The 9,061-nt window shown below is 39.2% G+C and overlaps 1 protein-coding gene and 1 long non-coding RNA gene across 2 annotated transcripts in view; both read left to right on the top strand.

Annotated features, from left to right (window-relative positions):
• The first annotated feature begins 491 nt into the window (after nucleotides 1-491).
• On the top strand, nucleotides 492-3,885 carry LOC141381127 (uncharacterized). The gene is made up of 2 exons (XR_012400798.1): nucleotides 492-1,941; nucleotides 3,172-3,885. It is a non-coding gene; the product is annotated as an uncharacterized lncRNA (long non-coding RNA).
• A 3,639-nt stretch (nucleotides 3,886-7,524) lies between these two features.
• Nucleotides 7,525-9,061, top strand: part of LOC100538160 (uncharacterized) — a 36,853-nt gene continuing 35,316 nt past the window's right edge. The window contains exon 1 of the mRNA XM_073944055.1: nucleotides 7,525-7,648. The gene's annotated coding sequence lies outside the window, so the exon portion shown is untranslated. The remainder of the gene's footprint in view (nucleotides 7,649-9,061) is intronic.

The raw sequence follows: 9,061 nt of genomic DNA, 5'->3' as shown, positions 1-9,061 counted from the left end.
CAGCCGATGCTACAATCAGAGTCTGTTTGAGCACAACACCTGCAGTCCAAAATCAGCAAGAGGCAAAATCCCTGGGGGGCATAAAGTCGCCACTTGGGGCCTTTTCAAACTATCTGAACTGTGCCCAGGCCCGTTTCCTTAATCGTTTGAGAAGTGTGAGTGCTCTGAATCGGGAAAGGTTCACTTGGCCCGGTTGGAAGAGGTGTACCAGAGCGCGGTTCACTTGGGCTCAGGCACGGTACGCTTGTAGTGTGAGTGCAAGCATGCCAGAGCCCGAAACTGAAGGCGAGATGTGACTTTTACGGGAATGTTTGATATGGATTTATTAATCAGTTGTACTGTTCAATGAACGCAAACTGTCATCGATTATTTAAGACACAAAAAAGAAATCTCCACTTCTTACTGAACAGCGCATCATCAGTGACGCTAGCGTGCCCAGGCCCGAATGTAATGCGAGTGCGGGCCGTCCCGGGAGACGGGAGGGGGGACAAGCGTGCTTTGGTCCGGTTCAAGGCACCTGTACATAGTGAGAGTACGCCCATAGTCTACCAAGACTACAGATCTGCTTTGTTGCTGTTTGGATGATCAACTTCACGCATTGGTGATAATTGTATGAAGAACACACATCCCACTCAACATCCAAGGCCGTACTCACACTAGGTACAGTTGCCTCGAACCGGGCCAAAGCACACTTGTCCCCGCCTCCCCCGACGGCCCGCACTCACACCATATCGGGCCTCAGGCACGCTTACGTCATCACTGCTGCGCTGTTCAGTGAGAAGCGCTCTCTCACTCAGCAGCACGGTGAAGATTTCTCTAGTTATATCGTTTTAGTCGGTTTGACATGCAGTCAGATATTTCGCCAAACAGTCCTTAGGGATGCGGGGACACGCAGTCAGATATTTCGCCGAACAGATCTGCCACTTTTGGCGCTCATAAACAATCATAAAGCTCTCGTGCTGCAGGAATGAGGTCTGCTGAAGGCGCGCAGCTGTCGTGCTGTGAGGGGTTTGCGTCTTTAATAAACGACGGCAGTTTGAGTTCACTAAACAGGAAGAATTATTAATAAATCCATATGAAACAGCCCTGTAAAAGTCACGTCTCGCTTTCAGTTTCGGGCTTTAGTGCGTTTTGAACTCACACACAAGCATACCGCGCCAAAGCCCAAGTGAACCGCGCTCAGGCACACCTCTTCCAACCGGGCCAGGGCCGGCCAAGTGAACCGTGCTTGAGCCCGATTCAGCGCACTCACACTTCTCAAACGATCCGGGAAACGGGCCTGGGCACGGTACGGATGGCATAGTGTGAGTAGGCCCCAAGTTAACTCTGAAAGAAATGGTTACAGAAGCTTTTCTTCCAGACAGAACTATGATTGTGTGTTTGTGTTGGGTGTTAGCTGGACATCCGTCATGGAGAAGCTGCAGGTCTGAGTAGGTCACCAACGGATGTTTAGGTGAGCCCACGCTATCAAAGTGGAGACCCGTCTGTCACTTTCAGGAATCTACACGGTAAAAGTACCTGTGATCTCACTGGCCCGGATGTATTTTTTGTAGCCCCCAAAATTCCTTCGTTGTTGGCTTTGCTAAGCTAACTCTGTAAAAGCCTATGTCTTACTCTCTCACACGATCTGTCACTGGGGTGGTACCTTTTCAAAAGGTACAAATTTGTTCCTAAAAGGTCAACATTAATACCTCAAGGGTGCATATAAGTACCTAAAAATTTTAAGAGGAACACTTTTGTACTTTTTAGGAACTAATATGTACTCTTGAGGTATTATTATGGACCTTTTAGGTACAAATTTGTACCTTTTGTAAAGGTACTATTCAATTCAATTGAGCTTTATTTGTATAGCGCTTTTACAATGTAGATTGTGTCAAAGCAGCTTCACATAAATGGTCATAGTAACTGGATCAGGGTAGTTCAGTTTTTAGTGTTTAAAGGGTCACGAAACACCAAAACACATTTTTGAGCTGTTGACAGTCGTATATGTGTCCCACACTGCTAAAAACACTATTAGACACCTATATTTCACTAAAAAGTGTAAATTGGTTGTTTTTGCGTTATTTCAAGCAAATTCGTACTTCCTGTTTGAAACGAATTTTTGAAGCTGCGTCACGGTCATGACATAATAGCGTGTATTCCAGCGTGCAGACTGGGCGTCTGTGCCAGAGTGAGTCTTATTACGTCTTACAGTGTGCTGCATTAATGCATGAGTAAGGCTTGGTTCAAACCAATCAGCGCGCTCTATTGTGCAACTTCATTAATATTCATTACTGTCACAGTGTTTAGATGGCAAAGACGCCACGTTGTATTGGCAAAACAAGCGTGAAGTGTTGCTCTTATAGTTTGCTGCAGTTAAGTTTTGTTTTCATTTTCTCTCTGTGAGAGCTCAGACTCACGTGTGGATTAACAGTGTACGCGACGCTCGACAACAATAACTTACGTGTCTAAGGAGGATTATTGTTTACCTGAGAGCTGTTCTCATCTGCAAACGCTGAGATCCGAATTCGCTTGTACTCTCCTCTTAATAAAGACGCGGCTCTAGTTGCTGGTGATTGTCCTGCCTCTACAGATTTGGTAAGTGAGCGACCAGTGCTCTTTGTTAATTCAGTTGTATTTTATTCGTATCAAACAAACTGTTGCACCGAGTGCAATAGTTAGCACTAACAGTTACAACCAAACTATAACCTCGTGTTGGATTTTGTGACCGGAATAACACGCGCGGCTTTCTGACACTACCTGCCGTGTGCATCTAAGTTTCCGGGAAATGCGGAGTTTTTTTTTTCTCTCATTCGCCGTGCGGTATCAAACATTGCATGAAAAATACACGCTTAGAGCAGATCCTCGAATCAAATATCTTGTTTGTCGGGAGGGACATTAATGAATTCCCTGAATGAAAGAGCCAAACTGCAGTTAAAGTCCACCATTTAATAATTTGGCAAATAATTCGACTACAGATGTCCATGTAAACACAGTCACATTGTCCGCTGTGGGTGTGTGTTTTGACTCTGAAATTCAGCGTGCCCAAATATACACTCCCATACCAAGCAGATTTTCTTCCTCCGACACTCCCCCCTAAACAGAGCTGGACACGCCCACTTTTCTGACTTTTTCCAAAGTAGAGGTGTGAAAACACCCTGCTGAAACGAGGGGGTTTCATGGCCCTTTAAGTTCAGTTCAGTTTAGCTCAGTTCAGTGTGGTTTAAAGTCATTACTGAGAGTCCAAACACTGAAGAGCAAATTTATCGATGCGTAGCTCAACCGATTCTGAACCATGCAAGCCAGTTGCGACAGCGGAGAGGGAAAAAAACTTCACCAATAGGAGAGTGAAGGAAAAAAAACCTTGAGAGAACCAGACTCATTTCGACACGACCATTTTAATTTCTCCGCTGGCCAAATGCTCGTGTAGAGCTGCAGTCTCAGCGGTGGAGGCTGGAAGCTGGCCTCAGCAAAGACTCGTCTGTCCTACCCCAGTGACAGCTCTTGTACCTTTATTTCTGAGATTTACTTTGCATTGAACTTTAAGCTTTTTACGTTCAGAGATGCTGTTTACGTTCACACAGCTACATTACACATCAGCTAAAGTTTACAATATGATATCGTAGCGGACCACTCCTTTACAACTCTGGCTGTGCATAGAGCCCATACAAGATTTACAGATTATACATTTACTCAGCACCGCTCCTAAGTTTGTTTTGTTGTATCCTTTGTTCATTTATTATGTTTATTGTGAAATTTGAAGCGTATGTTTCAACAAACACATGTAGACTGCTGAATCATGTCAAATCACTCCGCTCAACTGTCATCTGTTCATGCTGAGGATATTATGTCCTGGCTGTGTTTTCTTTAACATTATAGCTTTAAAATACAATGCGATGGATTGCTCTCTTTTGTCAAGTTTAATTATAATTTAGCCTTTTGAATAGGTTAACGTTACTCTGATTGGGTTTCTATTTGTCTGTGTTCAGTATACATCATGCAGTGTCTGTCAAAGCAGAGCTCATTATTATTATTTGGGCCATTCTTCAACTACAGGCACTTTTAGGCTTGTGAAGTTGAGTAAAAACACATGTTCAAAATTAACATAGCATAGCCTCATAATAAACTATTTGTCTAGATTTAAGATCTGTAAGAGGACAAACTTGGATAAGAAGAGAAACCTTTTTCCCATCGTGAACTGAACAAATGTCAATTCCACCACATCTCAATATGCAGCTTTTATTTCTAAATGAAATAAATAAAGCCAGTCAAACATTAGCCCCTTTCTCACATATACAGACCTTTCCGGAAAATTACCGTCAATTTTCCGGAAAGGTCTGTATGTGTGAACAGGCCCTTTTTGAAAATACTGGTAAATTCGTTCTGGCTATTTTCCGGAAAGAGAAGTTGTAACATTACCGGCAATTTGCCGGAATGCTGCACTGTGTGAATGCAGAAGGAAGATTGCCGGAAAGAGCGCGTGCACGTCTAGAACTTGCTGACGTGAGACGTCTGCTTTAGCCAATCACAACAGTCAGGCGCATTTACGTCCGCGCGGTTTGGGAAAATATTCAAAGGCTTTTATTCTCACAGACACATTTAGCTGCTAGAAGTTAGTCAGATCACGTTTATATGTTCATTTTAATGCCAACCGTGTAAATAATTATCAATAAGATGCTTATGATAAGCCGCTGTTTGTTTACCTTCAAGCTTTGCGTGTACCTGTTAAAGCACACACACATTTTATGTACATCTCGACATGCGAAAGTGTTTCTCTATATGTTTTCATCGGAGTTGTTCACAAGACTGATCATCCACAGAGTTTGTGATGTAGTCAAATGTTTACAAATACAAGCCCAACTGTTTAGAGATCATTTCCGGTTGATGATGTCAGAATTTACCGGTGTTTTGGAATGGATGTGTGAATGCTCTTTTCCGGAAAAATTCCATAACATCCTCGCCTGTGTGAACAGCGCTTTTTTGAATTTACCGGTAAAGTCGTTCTGGAAATTTTCCATATATTTACCGGTATCACTGTGTGAAAGGGGCTATTGTCTAAATTCATTTTTGTATCTAGTTTGACCAATCTTTCCACAATATATATAATAATTATACATTTGTCAATGAAGTAGAGTTGTACGCTGAATTTTACACCTGTCACACTCTAAAATGTAATAATCATTTGGTTAAGAGCATATTAGAGAATAAATCAACTGAATTTGTATATTAAATAGAGCATGAACTCATACATTGTGAATACACTTTTAATATGTGATGAGAACTTTTAAAATATTTTTGAAAAATGTGTGTGGTGATGGAAATGACATTAGTGGAAATGACAATTCATTTACATTTAGTCATTTAGCAGAAGCTTTTATCCACAGCGACTTACAAAAGAGGACAAGGAAGCAATTTACACAACTATAAGAGCAACAATGAATAAGTGCTGTAGGCAAGTTTCAGGTATATGATATATTCGGATATATGATATATTCAGAAAGTGCTTTTTTATTATTATTAATGTAGTTAGTGGAGGGGTTAGAGAGGCAATGCCAGATTAGGAAGTGAAGTGGAGACTAAAAAGTTGAGTTTTTAGTCGTTTCTTGAAGACAGCGAGTGACTCTGCCGTTCTGATGCAGTTAGGGAGTTCATTCCACCAACTGGGCAGATTGAGCGTGAGCGTTCGGGAAAGCGATTTCTTCCCTCTTTGGGATTGAACCACGAGGCGACGTTCATTCACAGAACGCAAGTTTCTGGTGGGCACATAAATCTACAGAAGTGAGAGCAGATAAGAAGGAGCAAAGCCAGAAATTGCTTTGTAGGCAAACATCAGAGCTTTGAATTTGATGCGAGCAGCAACTGGCAGCCAGTGCAAACGGATGAGTAGCGGAGTGACATGTGCTCTTTCAGGTTCATTAAAGACCACTCGTGCTGCTGCGTTCTGAAGCTGTTCAACAGTTTATTGTGAAAAGAATTTAAGATCCATCAGCGATTAGCTTTGAATTGATACTAGCCTTTCATGTCTACAAAACACTTTTATTTACCTTCATTTTGTTTGGTTTTTAAAAACATTTCTGAAGGTGCAACATGTTTGGAAATGACATAGAATATATGTGTTTCCTTTTCAAGCAATATTAACCTTGATTTTTCTTCATGTGTTGATAAAAATCGAAATGTCCTCCATCTTGAACATGTTCTCAGATGGCACTATTCATTTTCATAGAAACCACCTAAATATTCTTTCACACAAAACATTTTAAAGCGACATTACAATGTTGTGCTGGAAATAACACTGATACTGTGCGACAGCTATATTTTGTATAAAAATAATATTGATAATAGTCTCACATTAATAACTATACAATATAAAAATTATTTCACTAGTGCTTCATTAAGATACATTAATAGATACCAGATAAATAATATTTAAAAATGTTATTTTCATTGTAAAGTTTACAACTGTGCGACAAGGTGAAAACAGTGATTTTTCACACCTAAAAGTAGGTTGTATATATAAAAAATATATAACCGAAAGGTAGTATAATTTTTAAAGTAGGCTTAATTGTTAGTTTGACAAAGAAAGAGGAATTTGAATATAATTATATATATTTTTGGATATATGATCAAAGGATATAAAAGTGCCCGTAGTTGAAGAATTACCCATTAACAACACAATCTATATATGGTCTGTTATGGACCCTCTAATTCTAGGGGTATGTTATGAAGTAATAAATGAGCTTATAAAACTGTTTCTGGAGATTTTTTTTTAACTTACCAAAGCCTAAATCTACTATGTAGATATCAGAGAACAACATATTAAACGAATGCAGTATATAGCACCTTTAAAGCTGTTTAAAGACCTATATATGACAGACGACAGTATCTTAATCAAAGATTGATGCTCGCTGTCAACTAGGCACTATTTAAGGGAATTATAGGTTACCACATTGTTGGAATATGATGTTGTCAAGATTTTAAATCTGTAGCAGGCTACCAATACTGATAGATGGAAAACCTGGAGTGGAGCCGATACTAAATATATGGAGTGTGGAGCAGTAGAAACTCTTGCCGCTCCACTCCTCTCACATACTCTGATACTAATGTGGAAAATTGTTCTAGTTCTTAAACATTTCTTTCTTAGTTCAGGAAACAATATAAGTCTGAACAGCAACTATAGATTACTATAGTCCAAAATATGGTTAAAAACACTTTAGTATTTATGATGTTTTTCATGTGTGGTCCTATGATGAGTTGAACTAAAAGAATTTGTATTTAAAGTTTTTTGGTGGTTATTCATTTATTTATTTATTTATTGTTTGCTTAACATTGACTCTGAAATGATTTATTTGACTGAAGCTGATTTCCTCCTGGCGCCCGGTGACCGCTGTAAGTCGCTGTTGCTGTGATTGTCCTCTAGATGGCAGTAGTACACAGCACACTGATAGCGGAGGCGCTGGAGGAAAAGCTCAGAACAAGCAACATTAAACTCGTGTTGAAGATGAGAAGAAACAAAGAGGCTACACTTCAGCTTTTATCAACTCTAGAGAGATTATTTAGCGAACACGACACAACTCCTGCCTTTCTTCATTATATCCTGGCTCTTGACTGTCAATTCCTCTGTGAAAGCGATCAGGAATAGCGGACTTTTACCGTGTTCATATGTAAACAGGTAACGTTGTGTTTCTCTCCTTATTTATGAGTTCAGATTCCTACTTTCTCAATATTCAAGTGTTTTTCTCTCGGCTGTGTTCCTCTTCAGTGTCGGTTTTCAGCTTTGTTTTTGCTTGGTTTTGGCCACTAACCTCTTTATTAAAGCTCTCGATGTAAAAGCTTCTCGCGGTAAAAGCACAGGTTATGATTCCTGTTTGGTCCGTGTATCATCCGTTCATTTGATTATTCCTTTTATTACGGAAAACGAAACATCAGAAAAACGATGAATATTTCGTTTTTCTGTTTATTCTGTAGGCAGAAAAAACGGAAACTCATCTGTTATTCTGCTTATTAACTTAAAACGAAATATTAAAACAAACACAAAACCAAAACGAAATAATGAGTCAAAATATGGTCCGTGTGTACGTTTTGTTCATTTGTTTCCCATTTTCAAACGGAATAAAGGAAATGGAGAAAACGGCCGTTTTTCCGTTTTTCTTTTGCTCACGAGAAAACGAAAAAACGAGATTTTGGCTGGATTTTCGTTTTTTGGTTTAGGGTAGGAAAACGGATAAACGACTTTAAAATTCATTTTACACATGTAGGCGGTGCTGAAACGCCCACTTTCCTCTAATTGGTTAACCAAATCTGCGCTCGTGACGTCACCCTCAAAATAAAAGCCTTACACGCAGGCTTTTAATTATTATTATTTAATTAAATATATAAACAAAGTTTACATATTCTATCATTTGAACCACCACAGTTAGCAGGCTTACATTCATTACGTATGTATAAATTAAATAAAAACGTAAATCAGCAGTATTCTTAGACATTTGTCATTAAAATAAGGTCATAGTTCACTGCCAAGCTTCTTGCTGCTGTGCACCTGATGCTGAGCAAAGAAAGCCATTTTCGAGCAGCACCTGGTTTACATGATTGTTTCAGAGCTATTGTAGGCCTAAATAATAGCCTACTCTGTATAAAATAATAATTTATTATTATTATTATTATTATTATTATTATTATTAGGCCTATTATTATTAGTATTGTTATTATTATTATTTACTTAGTTATTTAATGGTTGTAAGAACACAATGGACCCTGCATGGGGCTATAATAAATGGTACCATTTGTTTCTATTGGATTTTCTCCTATTTTAATTTAATATATGCCTTTAGCCTATTGTAAATATTTATTTGATAATTAATACTTTTTTATTGCAACGTCAAAGTAGGCCTGTCTTATTATTATTATTATTTGTTATTATTTTGTCGTTGTTGTTGTTATTATTATTGTAGCAGGAACATAGCCACAGGTGTGGCAGAGTGTGCTGGTGCCACCCAAAGTGGCATCTTGCACCTGAAAATAGATGCCTTCGCGCTCAAGCGCGCGCAAAAAACTTGCACAGGCAAAAGTAATGATGAATGTGTTG

The sequence above is a fragment of the Danio rerio genome, chromosome 3, assembly GCF_049306965.1.
Source record: "Danio rerio strain Tuebingen ecotype United States chromosome 3, GRCz12tu, whole genome shotgun sequence".
In the NCBI taxonomy this organism is placed as follows: Eukaryota; Metazoa; Chordata; class Actinopteri; order Cypriniformes; family Danionidae; genus Danio; species Danio rerio.
The sequence above is the reverse complement of the archived record's forward strand: the minus strand, read 5'-3'. Positions and strand labels throughout refer to the sequence as shown.